The sequence below is a fragment of the Mobula hypostoma genome, unplaced genomic scaffold, assembly GCF_963921235.1.
Source record: "Mobula hypostoma unplaced genomic scaffold, sMobHyp1.1 scaffold_104, whole genome shotgun sequence".
Taxonomy (NCBI): Eukaryota; Metazoa; Chordata; class Chondrichthyes; order Myliobatiformes; family Myliobatidae; genus Mobula; species Mobula hypostoma.
In genome coordinates this window covers 122,391-136,983 of record NW_026948216.1, presented here as the reverse complement: position 1 = coordinate 136,983, position 14,593 = coordinate 122,391, and the positions used below count along the sequence as shown (strand labels likewise).

Here is a 14,593-nt window from a genome sequence, read left to right as displayed (position 1 = left end):
TCTCTGGGGGCACGGCCAGCAGCCAGCTCGTGGCTGTCGATCTTCCCGTGTACTCCCGCGACGCGTCGACCTCGGGTCCGGCTGCCTCCAGAGCCACGAGGTCTTCCCAGGCCGCGGCCGGTCGTGAGGCCCCGTGCCCCGCAAAGAACCAAAGTCAGAGCGTAACTCCCAGTCAGGGTCTTCGAAAGAACCTTGAAAGGGGGAAATAGAGGTATTAAAGATAGAAACAGAGCTGTTTCCGAAGACACAAAGGAGCCGCCGTCATCCTAAGCTCCGCCTGCTGCTCAGAATTGCTCGGGACGTTGAGGTCAAAACGGCGGGCAAGCCGTCCACGGGACTCACAGGCAAACGGAGAAGTGTCAAGAGCACTGCACACTGTTAAGGGTCTCCTACTGGAGGCAAATCACCGCAGGCTTATCGATCCGCGCTTCTCGTGCATGGCTACAGCCCGTCGGAGACGTCCGAGGCCGAGAACAGCTTCCTTCCCTTCTCCGACCCCAACTTACCGGGCTTGGACAGAGTGGGAAACTCTGAGGCGATGCCGCGTGAGGAACCGATGGGGGACGCGGACGCGGAGCAAAATCCCGGCCGTTTGGGGTCCCGTGGTCAATCGGCCAAAGGAACAGCGGTGGGGGGGGGGATCGCGATCGGAATATCACGAGGTGAAATCAGGCGAAAGGTGAGAGAAAGGAACCCGCTCCTTCTGTCGAGCATCACTCGCCTGGTCCAGCTCATCCGTCCGCTCCAACGCTTCCAGCTACCTACCCCAGATCGGGTCGTCTATCTGCCCCAGCACAGACGTGGACTCCATACCCCGAGAGCTGAGGGCGAGTGACCGATGGGGCACTTTGCCGGAGAGTTCGGGTCGTCTGCCCTGGCCTCCGCTAGATTTAGCGCAACACACACAGACACACACAAAATACTGGCGGAGCTCAGCATGGGAAAGAGTGCAGTCGACGTTTCGGGCCCAGAGCCTCTGGCAGCACGTCGATTGTACTCCCTTCCAGCACTCTGTGTGTGTTGATCAGATCTCCAGCATCTGCAGATTTTCTCTTGCTGGCGATCAGATGGCGCTCGGAGGGGCTGGTCGGAGGCCCGAAGTTTCCGGACAGACTCAGAGTCGGCTGCTGTTGTGTGCGTCCAATGCATCGGCAAGTTTGTGGCGCTTGGAGGTTCATGGCAGGAGTGGGCCATTCGGCCCCTTCGAGACAGCACCACCATCCACTGCCATCACAGTTGATCATCCACAAATCAGTCCCCTCCCCTACAACGAGGTCTAGGTGTCCTTGTACATCAGTCACTGAAAACAAGCATGCAGATACTAATGAGTGGGCAGATGCGTGGCAGATGCAGTTTAATGTGGATAAATGTGAGGTTATCCACTTTGGTGGTAAGAACGGGAAGGCAGATTATTCTCTAAATGGAGTCAAGTTAGGAAAAGGGGAAGCACAACGAGATCCAGGTGTTCTTGTACATCAGTCACTGAAAGCAAGCATGCAAGTACAGCAGGCAGTGAAGAAAGCTAATGGCATGCTGGCCTTCATAACAAGGGGAATTGAGTATAAGAGCAAAGAGGTCCTTCTGCAGCTGTACAGGGCCCTGGTGAGACCACACCTGGAGTACTGTGTGCAGTTTTGGTCTCCAAATTTGAGGAAGGACATTCTTGCTATTGAGGGAGTGCAGCGTAGGTTCACCAGGTTAATTCCCGGGATGGCGGGACTGTCGTATGTCGAAAGATTGGAGCGACTGGGCTTGTATACTCTGGAATTTAGAAGGCTGAGAGGGGATCTGATTGAAACATACAAGATTATTAAGAGATTGGACACGCTGGAGGCAGGAAGCATGTTCCTGCTGATGGGTGAGTCCAGAATCAGAGGCCACAGTTTAAGAATAAGGGGTAGGCCATTTAGAACGGAGTTGAGGAAAGACTTTTTCACCCAGAGAGTGTTGGATATGTGGAATGCTCTGCCCCAGAAGCCTGTGGAGGCCAAGTCTCTGGATGCTGTCAAGAAAGAGATGGATAGAGCTCTTAAAGACAGCGGAATCAAAGGTTATGGGGATAAGGCAGGAACTGGATACTGATAGTGGGTGATCAGCCGTGATCACAGTGAATGGCGGGGCTGGCTCGAAGGGCCGAATGGCCTACTCCTGCACCTATTGTCCCCATGTCCCTTCACTCTGCTATCATTAGGGAGAGTTTTTCTTCCTTCTGCCGTCTGCGTGAGATGATGAGTCTATCGGGAGTTTGAGACTTTTTTTTACAGTGCCCATGGTCTGTATCAAATTACGGTATTGCTTTGCACTGTTGTAACTATATGTTATAATTATGTGGTTTTCTCAGTTTTAGTCTTGGTGTTTCTGTGATATCTTTCTGGAGGAACATTGTATCATTTTTAATGCAGGCATTTCTAGATGACAATGAACGAGGACTGAGTGCCCTCATAATCTAATCTAATCTCGACAAAAAGGGATTGGTGAAAAAGAGGGAGAGCGAGACCGTCAAAAACTAAGAGAAATACTCTTCCAGCGGCGAGAACCAAGATGGGTCGCGTCAGGACGAAGACGGTGAAGAAAGCCGCCTCGGGTGGTGATTGAGAAATACCACACCCACCTTCGGCAGCGACTTCCACACCAACAAAAAGGAGGTTGCCCATCATCCCCAGAAGAAAGCCCGCAACAGGATTGCAGGGTATGTGACACACTGAATGAAACGCATCCAGCGAGGACAAGTTAGAGGCATGTCCGTCAAACTGCAGGAGGAAAAGAGAGAGGGGAGGGATAACTATGTCCCAGAGGTCTCTGCCCTGGATCAGGAGATGATCGAGGTGGACCCAGAAATGCTGCAGCTGCTGGACTTCTGCAGCTCGTCCGATCTCCAGGTCACTGGGAACGGCCTTCAGGACTCCCAGACTCTAAAGTTGTTTCTACTCTGTCCTTAGAATAATAAAGCAACAAAAGAGGGGGGAAAAAAACTAAGGGAAATACAGTTATAATGTTGGCAATTCTTTTTTTACGTTTATGAAAGAGAGTGACTTGCATGCTGAGGGGTAAGTGGACCGAATCGCCCACTTTCATTGACGATGATTTCATTTCTATAGGGAAGAAATTCATGCACGGTACTTTTATCAAGGAGGGAGATGCAGTGGCAGTTAACGGTGTTAGCCCTCGGTCACCTGGTTAGCCACTTCCGCAGGGGAGTTCACGTTCGACAAGGAGCATTATCAACTAAGTTCAGTTCAGGGCCTGACCTCTCAGTGTGCTGCCTCGGTGTCGAACACGACAGTGTCTCCCTCCGCCACCAACCCCGGCAGCAGATTCCAGCCACCCGGTGCTCTCAGTGCAAAAGAGAAACCTGCCCACACATCCCGTCGAAACCTTCTCCCCCTGGCCTGAAACCTCCGCCCTCCGGCATCGGGGGATAAAATACCTTCCGCACTTTCGATGTCTTTTGTGACCTTATAAACCGGTATCAGGCCTCCCCATAGTCTCTGTCGCTCGTCAAAAACAAGCTAAGTTTGTTCGGACTGCGAGTGTGGTCAGAGCAGAATCTTATACTGCTGAAAGGAGACATCCCGACTCTTGTACTCAACACCCCGACTGTGGAAGGCAAGTGTACCGTAAGGCTCCTTTACCGTCCTGTCTACTTCTGTGGCCATTTTCTAGGATACGGAGACGGGAACTGTGCACGGTGCTCCCGGTGTGTGTGGGTCTGACCCGAGGGGGATACGGAGACGGGAACTGTGCACGGTGCTCCCGGTGTGTGTGGGTCTGACCCGGGGGGGGATACGGAGACGGGAACTGTGCGCGGTGCTCCTGGTGTGTGAGTCTGACCCGGGGAGGATACGGAGACGGGAACTGTGCACGGTGCTCCCGGTGTGTGTGGGTCTGACCCGGGGGGGGGGGGGGGGATACGGAGATGGGAACTGTGCACGGTGCTCCCGGTGTGTGTGGGTCTGACCCAGGGGATACGGAGACGGGAACTGTGCACGGTGCTCCCGGTGTGTGTGGGTCTGACCCGGGGGGGATACGGAGACGGGAACTGTGCACGGTGCTCCTGGTGTGTGTGGGTCTGACCCGGGGGGGATACGGAGACGGGAACTGTGCACCGTGCTCCCGGTGTGTGTGGGTCTGACCCGGTGGGGGGGGATATGGAGACGGGAACTGTGCACGGTGCTCCCGGTGTGTGTGGGTCTGACCCGAGGGGGATACGGAGACGGGAACTGTGCACGGTGCTCCCGGTGTGTGTGGGTCTGACCCGGGGGGGGATACGGAGACGGGAACTGTGCGCGGTGCTCCTGGTGTGTGAGTCTGACCCGGGAGGATACGGAGACGGGAACTGTGCACGGTGCTCCCGGTGTGTGTGGGTCTGACCCGGGGGGGATACGGAGACGGGAACTGTGCACGGTGCTCCTGGTGTGTGTGGGTCTGACCCGGGGGGGATACGGAGACGGGAACTGTGCACCGTGCTCCCGGTGTGTGTGGGTCTGACCCGGTGGGGGGGGATATGGAGACGGGAACTGTGCACGGTGCTCCCGGTGTGTGTGGGTCTGACCCGAGGGGGATACGGAGACGGGAACTGTGCACGGTGCTCCCGGTGTGTGTGGGTCTGACCCGGGGGGGGATACGGAGACGGGAACTGTGCACGGTGCTCCCGGTGTGTGTGGGTCTGACCCGGGGGGGATACGGAGACGGGAACTGTGCGCGGTGCTCCTGGTGTGTGAGTCTGACCCGGGGAGGATACGGAGACGGGAACTGTGCACGGTGCTCCCGGTGTGTGTGGGTCTGACCCGGGGGGGGGGATACGGAGACGGGAACTGTGCACGGTGCTCCCGGTGTGTGTGGGTCTGACCCAGGGGATACAGAGACGGGAACTGTGCACGGTGCTCCCGGTGTGTGTGGGTCTGACCCGGGGGGGATACGGAGACGGGAACTGTGCACGGTGCTCCTGGTGTGTGTGGGTCTGACCCGGGGGGGATACGGAGACGGGAACTGTGCACCGTGCTCCCGGTGTGTGTGGGTCTGACCCGGTGGGGGGGGATATGGAGACGGGAACTGTGCACGGTGCTCCCGGTGTGTGTGGGTCTGACCCAGGGGGATACGGAGACGGGAACTGTGCAAGGTGCTCCCGGTGTGTGTGGGTGTGACCCGGGGGAGGGGGATACGGAGACGGGAACTGTGCACGGTGCTCCCGGTGTGTGTGGGCCTGACCCAGGGGGATACTGAGACGGGAACTGTGCACGGTGCTCCCGGTGTGTGTGGGTCTGACCCGGGGGGATACGGAGACGGGAACTGTGCACGGTGCTCCTGGTGTGTGTGGGTCTGACCCAGGGGGAGGATACGGAAACGGGAACTGTGCACGGTGCTCCCGGTGTGTGTGGGTCTGACCCGGGGGGATACGGAGACGGGAACTGTGCATGGTGCTCCCGGTGTGTGTGGGTCTGACCCGGGGGGGGGATACGGAGAGGGGAACTGTGCACGGTGCTCCCGGTGTGTGTGGGCCTGACCCAGGGGGATACTGAGACGGGAACTGTGTACGGTGCTCCCGGTGTGTGTGGGTGTGACCCGGGGGGGGGGATACGGAGACAGGAACTGTGCATGGTGCTCCCGGTGTGTGTGGGTCTGACCCAGGGGGATACGGAGACGGGAACTATGCACGGTGCTCCCGGTGTGTGTGGGTGTGACCCGGGGGGGGGATACGGAGACAGGAACTGTGCACAGTGCTCCCGGTGTGTGTGGGTCTGACCCGGGGGGGGGATACGGAGACACGAACTGTGCACAGTGCTCCCGGTGTGTGTGGGTCTGACCCAGGAGGATACCGAGACGGGAACTGTGCACGGTGCTCCCGGTGTGTGTGGGTGTGACCCGGGGGGGGGGGGATACGGAGACAAGAACTGTGCAAGGTGCTCCTGGTGTGTGTGGGTCTGACCCAGGGGGGATATGGAGACAGGAACTGTGCACGGTGCTCCCGGTGTGTGTGGGTCTGACCCGGGGAGGGATACGGAGACGGGAACTGTGCACGGTGCTCCCGGTGTGTGTGGGTCTGACCCGGGGGGATACGGAGACGGGAACTGTGCACGGTGCTCCTGGTGTGTGTGGGTCTGACCCGGGGGATACGGAGACGGGAAGTGTGCACAGTTCTCCCGGTGTGTGGGTCTGACCCGGGGGGGGATACAGAGACGGGAAGTGTGCACAGTTCTCTCGGTGTGTGGGTCTGACCCGGGGGGGGATACGGAGACGGGAACCGTGCACGGTGCTCCCGGTGTGTGGGTCTGACCCGGGGGATACGGAGACGGGAAGTGTGCACAGTTCTCCCGGTGTGTGGGTCTGACCCGGGGGGGATACGGAGACGGGAAGTGTGCACGGTGCTCCCGTTGTATGTGGGTCTGACCCGGGGGGGATACGGAGACGGGAAGTGTGCACAGTTCTCCCGGTGTGTGTGGGTCTGACCCGGGGGGGATACGGAGACGGGAAGTGTGCACAGTTCTCTCGGTGTGTGGGTCTGACCCGGGGGGGATACGGAGACGGGAACCGTGCACGGTGCTCCCGGTGTGTGTGGGTCTGACCCAGGGGGGGGATACGGAGACGGGAAGTGTGCACAGTTCTCCCGGTGTGTGTGGGTCTGACCCGGGGGGGATACGGAGACGGGAAGTGTGCACAGTTCTCCCGGTGTGTGTGGGTCTGACCCGGGGGGGATACGGAGACGGGAAGTGTGCACAGTTCTCTCGGTGTGTGGGTCTGACTCGGGGGGGATACGGAGACGGGAACTGTGCACGGTGCTCCCGGTGTGTGGGTCTGACCCAAGGGGATACGGAGAAGTGGACTGTCGCCAGGTGTGAGTGACTTACCGAGACAACGTTGAGGTTACAGCAGCGGAAGAGGTGCCGGGCGATGAGCATGGCTGAGATAACGGCCAAGACAAGCTCGGCCGTGGTGAACATTTGCAGGAGGAGCACGAAGGCGACTGGGGCTGCCTGTTCACCAGAGCACGGAGACTGTCAGTACACGGAGAGAGGACAGGGGTCACGCAGACAGTCGGTACACGGAAACAGGACAGGGTCACGCAGACAGTCGGTACACGGAGACAGGACAGGGGTCATGGAGACCGTCAGTACATGGAGACAGGACAGGGGTCACGGAGACAGGACGGGGGTCACAGAGACTGTCAGTACACAGAGAGAGGACAGGGGTCACGGAGACAGTCGGTACACAGAGAGAGAACAGGGTCACGCAGACAGGACGGGGGTCACGCAGACAGTCGGTACACGGAAACAGGACAGGGGTCATGGAGATAGTCAGTACACGGAGACAGGACAGGGGTCACGCAGACAGGACGGGGGTCACAGAGACTGTCAGTACACGGAGAGAGGACAGGGGTCACGGAGACAGTCGGTACACGGAGAGAGGACAGGGGTCACGGAGACAGTCAGTACACGGAAACAGGACAGGGGTCACGGAGACTGTCAGTACACGGAGAGAGGACAGGGGTCACGGAGACAGTCGGTACACGGAAACAGGACAGGGGTCATGGAGATGGTCAGTACACAGAGACAGGACAGGGGTCATGGAGACCGTCAGTACACGAAGACAGGACAGGGGTCACGCAGACAGGACGGGGGTCACAGAGACGGTCAGCACACGGAGACAGGACAGGGGTCACGGAGACGGTCAGCACACGGAGACAGGACAGGAGTCACGCAGACAGGACGGGGGTCACGCAGACGGTCAGTACACGGAGACAGGACAGGGGTCACGCAGACAGGGCAGGGGTTACAGAGACGGTCGGTACACGGAGACAGGACAGGGGTCACGCAGACGGTCAGCACACGGAGACAGGACAGGAGTCACGCAGACAGGACGGGGGTCACGCAGACAGGACGGGGGTCACAGAGACGGTCAGCACACGGAGACAGGACAGGGGTCACGGAGACGGTCAGCACACGGAGACAGGACAGGAGTCACGCAGACAGGACGGGGGTCACGCAGACGGTCAGCACACGGAGACAGGACAGGGGTCACGGAGACGGTCAGCACACGGAGACAGGACAGGGGTCACGGAGACGGTCAGCACACGGAGACAGGACAGGAGTCACGCAGACAGGGCAGGGGTTACAGAGACGGTCGGTACACGGAGACAGGACAGGGGTCACGCAGACGGTCAGCACACGGAGACAGGACAGGAGTCACGCAGACAGGACGGGGGTCACGCAGACGGTCAGTACACGGAGACAGGGCAGGGGTTACAGAGACGGTCGGTACACGGAGACAGGACAGTACACCAAGAGAGGGCAGCGGTCACCGAGATGGAACGTACACGGAGACAGGACAGGGGTCACGCAGACAGGGCAGGGGTCACAGAGACGGTCAGTACACAGAGACAGGACAGGGGTCACGGAGACGGTCAGCACACGGAGACAGGACAGGAGTCACGCAGACAGGACGGGGGTCACGCAGACGGTCAGTACACGGAGACAGGACAGGGGTCATGCAGACAGGGCAGGGGTTACAGAGACAGTCGGTACACGGAGACAGGACAGGGGTCACGGAGACGGTCATTACACGGAGAGAAGACGGGTCACGGAGACAGTCGGTACATGGAGAAAAGACGGGTCACAAAGAAGGTCAGTACACGGAGACAGGACACGGGTAATGGAGACGATCAGTACACAGAGAGAGGACAGAGGTCACAGAGAGAGGACAGAGGTCACGGAGACAGGACAGGGGTCACGGAGACGGTCAGTACACGGAGTGAGGTCAGGGTTCACGCAGACAGTTAGTGCACGGAGAGAGGACAGGGGAAACGGAGACGGTCAATACACAGACACAGGACAGGGGTCACGGAGACAGTCAGTAAACGGAGAGAGGACGGGGGTCACGGAGACATTCAACACACGGACACAGGACAGGGGTCATGGAGACGGTCAGTACAAGGAGACAGGATAGGGGTCACGGGGAACAGTGACAGGGTGGGTTAAGTGTGACGGGGAAGGAGGGGGACACGGTGTCGGACAGGGAACGGTGACGGGGTGGGTTAAGTGTGACGGGGAAGGAGGGGGACACGGTGTCGGACAGGGAACGGTGACGGGGTGGGTTAAGTGTGACGGGGGGAAGGAGGGGGACACGGTGTGGGACGGGGAACGGTGACGGGGTGGGTTAAGTGTGACGGGGGAAGGAGGGGGACACGGTGTCGGACGGGGAACGGTGACGGGGTGGGTTAAGTGTGACGGGGAAGGAGGGGGATATGGTGTCGGACAGGGAACGGTGACGGGGTGGGTTAAGTGTGACGGGGAAGGAGGGGGACACGGTGTCGGACAGGGAACGGTGACGGGGTGGGTTAAGTGTGACGGGGGAAGGAGGGGGACACGGTGTGGGACGGGGAACGGTGACGGGGTGGGTTAAGTGTGACGGGGGAAGGAGGGGGACACGGTGTCGGACGGGGAACGGTGACTGGGTGGGGTGGGTTAAGTGTGACGGGGAAGGAGGGGGATACGGGGTCGGACGCGGAATGGTGACGGGTTCGGTTAAGTGTGACGGGGAAAGAGGGCGGACACGGTGTCGGACGGGGAACGGTGACGGGGTGGGTTAAGTGTGACGGGGAAGGAGGGGGACACGGTGTCGGACGGGGAACGGTCACGGAGTGCGTAGAGTGTGTCGGGGAAGGAGTTTTCATGGGGAAGGGAAGGGGAGAGATGCAGTTGCGTGAGTGGGTGACGGATCTGCGGAGGAGTATTACGGTGACGAGGAAGGGTGCTTTTGAGGGAGAAGGGTCGCTCACCGGCCGGTAGCCCCAGTGATTCCACTTGCGATGGTAGAAGCAGAGGGAGTAGGCAATGACCCCCATACCGGCCACAAGGGAACTGATGATATTGGCCCCCAGGACCACCTTCACCTGACGGCGAGATCAAAGTCAGTCAGCCAGCCTCCTGAATGAGACCCCTGCCCCTTTTCGGGGCCTCCAGATCAGGGGCACACATATTGTGCCACACAACCTCCTCCCAGGAAAGCCAGCATTTGACGCATGCCCTTGCCCTCGGGCAGAGGCTGGGAGGGTGGATGGCTTTTCACCCACCCACCACGCTCCCCTCCTCTGCTTCCCCTCGTCCCCTGCTCGCTTCCCGCGGCCTCTCGGCGGCAGCTGAGCCGGGCACTCTCACATACTGGGGCAACCTTACCCTCTCCGGCGATTCTACAATTTCAGATAGCCTGCCAGTCCAGTCCGTGACGAGGCCGCCCTTTCTGATGGCAAGTATCGGTCTCTCCCTGCGTGGATGCTGAAGGACCAGATGAGCGTTTTCAGCCATGTGGGCCATCGGTCTATGGGCCTGTAGGCACATCTTATTAGGGGAACTCCACTCTTTCTCCGATCCAGCAACGATACAGATGGGACTGTTGATTTGTACGTTTGCAGACGATACTGAAAACTGAAGGAGGCGTGTACAGTGTAGAAGATCGCCAAGCGAAACTGCGGGGTAGCGAGCAGGTCTAGTTCGGAGGGGAGATTTGTAATCGGAGAGATCTAGCATGAGGGGGAAGAGCACAGTTCACGGTTCACACATCGACGTACAGTGAGAACTTACGATCCAAGACCAAAGTTCTCTGGAAATGGCTGTGCAGGTGTTCATTAGCTGGGATGGTGAGTTTAGAAGAATGAGGGGAGACCTCATAGAAACATTTCGAATGTTAAGAGGCATGGACAGAGAGGATGTGGCAAAGTTGTTTCCCATGATGGGGGAGTCTAGTCCGAGAGGGCATGACTTAAGGATTGAAGAGCACCCTTTCAGAACAGAAATGCGAAGAAATTTTTTTAGTCAGAGGGTGGTGAATCTGTGGAATTTGTTGCCACGGGCAGCAGTGGAGGCCAAGTCATTGGGCGTATTTAAGGCAGAGACTGGTAGGTATCTGAGTAGCCAGGGCATCAAAGGTTATGGTGAGAAGGCGGGGGAGTGGGACTAAATAGGAGAAAATGGATCAGCTCATGATAAAATGGTGAAGCAGACTCGATGGGCCGAATGGCTGACGTCTGCTCCTTTGTCTTATGGTCTCAGTCACGTTACAACTGTCGGGTCGGACTGGGAGTGTTGTACATCGTTCGGGTCGTCCCGTTACAGGAAGGGTGTGTGGGGGGGGGGCGGGTGGCGGGATTTGGAGAGGGTGCAGAAGGGGTTCACCAGGATGCTGCCTGGATTAGAGAGGGTGGAGAGGTTGGTTCGAAGAGGAGAGACAGCTGAGGTGTCACGAGAACCCAGCCTCCCCTCCGCGGGTTCTGCCGATGCTTCCGCTTGCACCAGTAAACTGACTTAGGGCCTGTCACGCCGCCGGCGTTTGGGGCCGCAGCGAAGCCCGCCACCACTGCCCATCTCCGGCGGTGCCTCGTCGTTCCTCTCGGTCTCCCCCACGGCCGGCCATGCAAGTCCCGGCTGGAGGCTCGGGAACACCGTCGCACTCAGGTGGGCGAGGAGCAGTCTTGTTTCACCAGTCAAGGCTGTTAGGGGCACAGCTTAGGACGATGGCGCCCGATGGCGAACCCTTTCCTCGCACCTTCGGAAACAGCTCTCTTTCAATCTTTGATATCTCCTTTTTTTTTGGCCTTTCCAATGCTCTTTTGAAGACCCTGACCTGGAGTTTGCACGCTGACGTTGCGGAAAGGGGACCCGCTCTCGGGGCCTCTCGACCGGCCGCGTTTCAATGCGCCAAGGACGCGGCCCGGAAGACCAGCGCACCTTTAGGGCGCCGGATTTTCTTGGCTCTGCAGGCGGAGCCACCGGCTGATGGGTAGTGGGAGTACACGGAAGGTCGACAGCAGCGGGCTGGCTGCTGGCTGTCGGCCCAGGACCCACACCGCCGGGTTCAGGAACAGTTATTACCCCTCAACCATCAGGAAGGAGGTACAGGAGCCTCAGGACCCACACCACCAGGTTCAGGGACAGTTATCACCCCTCAACCATCAGGAAGGAGGTACAGGAGCCTCAGGACGCAAACCACCAGGTTCAGGGACAGCTATCACCCCTCAACCATCGGGAAGGAGGTACAGGAGCCTCAGGATCCACACCACCAGGTTCAGGGACAGTTATCACCCCTCAACCATCAGGAAGGAGGTACAGGAGCCTCAGGACCCACACCACCAGGTTCAGGAAAAGTTATTACCCCTCAACCATCAGGAAGGAGGTACAGGAGTCTCAGGACCCACACCACCAGGTTCAGGGACAGTTATCACCCCTCAACCATCAGGAAGGAGGTACAGGAGCCTCAGGACCCACATCACCAGGTTCAGGGACAGTTATTACCCCTCAACCATCAGGAAGGAGGTACAGGAGCGTCAGGACCCACACCACCAGGTTCAGGGACAGTTATCACCCCTCAACCATCAGGAAGGAGGTACAGGAGCCTCAGGACCCACACCACCAGGTTCAGGGACAGTTATCACCCCTCAACCATCAGGAAGGAGGTACAGGAGCCTCAGGACCCACACCACCAGGTTCAGGGACAGCTATCACCCCTCAACCATCGGGAAGGAGGTACAGGAGCCTCAGGATCCACACCACCAGGTTCAGGGACAGTTATCACCCCTCAACCATCAGGAAGGAGGTACAGGAGCCTCAGGACCCACACCACCAGGTTCAGGAAAAGTTATTACCCCTCAACCATCAGGAAGGAGGTACAGGAGTCTCAGGACCCACACCACCAGGTTCAGGGACAGTTATCACCCCTCAACCATCAGGAAGGAGGTACAGGAGCCTCAGGACCCACACCACCAGGTTCAGGGACAGTTATCACCCCTCAACCATCAGGAAGGAGGTACAGGAGCCTCAGGACCCACACCACCAGGTTCAGGAACAGTTATTACCCCTCAACCATCAGGAAGGAGGTACAGGAGTCTCAGGACCCACACCACCAGGTTCAGGGACAGTTATCACCCCTCAACCATCAGGAAGGAGGTACAGGAGCCTCAGGACCCACACCACCAGGTTCAGGGACAGTTATCACCCCTCAACCATCAGGAAGGAGGTACAGGAGTCTCAGGACCCACACCGCCGGGTTCAGGAACAGTTATTACCACTCAACCATCAGGAAGGAGGTACAGGAGCCTCAGGACCCACACCACCAGGTTCAGGGACAGTTATTACCCCTCAACCATCAGGGAGAAGGTACAGGAGCCTCAGGACCCACACCACCAGGTTCAGGGACAGTTATCACCCCTCAACCATCAGGAAGGAGGTACAGGAGCCTCAGGACCCACATCACCAGGTTCAGGGACAGTTATTACCCCTCAACCATCAGGAAGGAGGTACAGGAGCCTCAGGACCCACACCACCAGGTTCAGGGACAGTTATTACCCCTTGACCATCAGGAAGTGGGTACAGGAGCGTCAGGACCCACACCACCAGGTTCAGGGACAGTTATTACCCCTCAACCATCAGGAAGGAGGTACAGGAGTCTCAGGACCCACACCGCCGGGTTCAGGAACAGTTATTACCACTCAACCATCAGGAAGGAGGTACAGGAGCCTCAGGACCCACACCACCAGGTTCAGGGACAGTTATTACCCCTCAACCATCAGGGAGAAGGTACAGGAGCCTCAGGACCCACATCACCAGGTTCAGGGACAGTTATTACCCCTCAACCATCAGGAAGGAGGTACAGGAGCCTCAGGACCCACACCACCAGGTTCAGCGACAGTTATTACCCCTTGACCATCAGGAAGTGGGTACAGGAGCGTCAGGACCCACACCACCAGGTTCAGGGACAGTTATCACCCCTCAACCATCAGGAAGGAGGTACAGGAGCCTCAGGACCCACACCACCAGGTTCAGGAAAAGTTATTACCCTTCAACCATCAGGAAGGAGGTACAGGAGTCTCAGGACCCACACCACCAGGTTCAGGGACAGTTATCACCCCTCAACCATCAGGAAGGAGGTACAGGAGCCTCAGGACCCACACCACCAGGTTCAGGGACAGTTATCACCCCTCAACCATCAGGGAGAAGGTACAGGAGCCTCAGGACCCACACCACCAGGTTCAGGAACAGTTATTACCCCTTGACCATCAGGAAGTGGGTACAGGAGCGTCAGGACCCACACCACCAGGTTCAGGGACAGTTATCACCCCTCAACCATCAGGAAGGAGGTACAGGAGCCTCAGGACCCACACCACCAGGTTCAGGAAAAGTTATTACCCCTCAACCATCAGGAAGGAGGTACAGGAGTCTCAGGACCCACACCACCAGGTTCAGGGACAGTTATCACCCCTCAACCATCAGGAAGGAGGTACAGGAGCCTCAGGACCCACACCACCAGGTTCAGGGACAGTTATCACCCCTCAACCATCAGGAAGGAGGTACAGGAGCCTCAGGACCCACACCACCAGGTTCAGGAACAGTTATTACCCCTCAACCATCAGGAAGGAGGTACAGGAGTCTCAGGACCCACACCACCAGGTTCAGGGACAATTATCACCCCTCAACCATCAGGAAGGAGGTACAGGAGCCTCAGGACCCACACCACCAGGTTCAGGAACAGTTATTACCCCTCGACCATCAGGAAGTGGGTACAGGAGCCTCAGGACCCACACCACCAGGTTCAGGGACAGTTATTACCC

The 14,593-nt window shown here is 58.3% G+C and overlaps 1 pseudogene; it reads left to right on the top strand.

The window, feature by feature from the left end:
- Positions 1 to 1,825: 1,825 nt before the first annotated feature.
- LOC134341902 (small ribosomal subunit protein eS17-like) lies at positions 1,826 to 2,916 on the top strand (annotated as a pseudogene).
- The last annotated feature ends 11,677 nt before the right edge of the window (positions 2,917 to 14,593 follow it).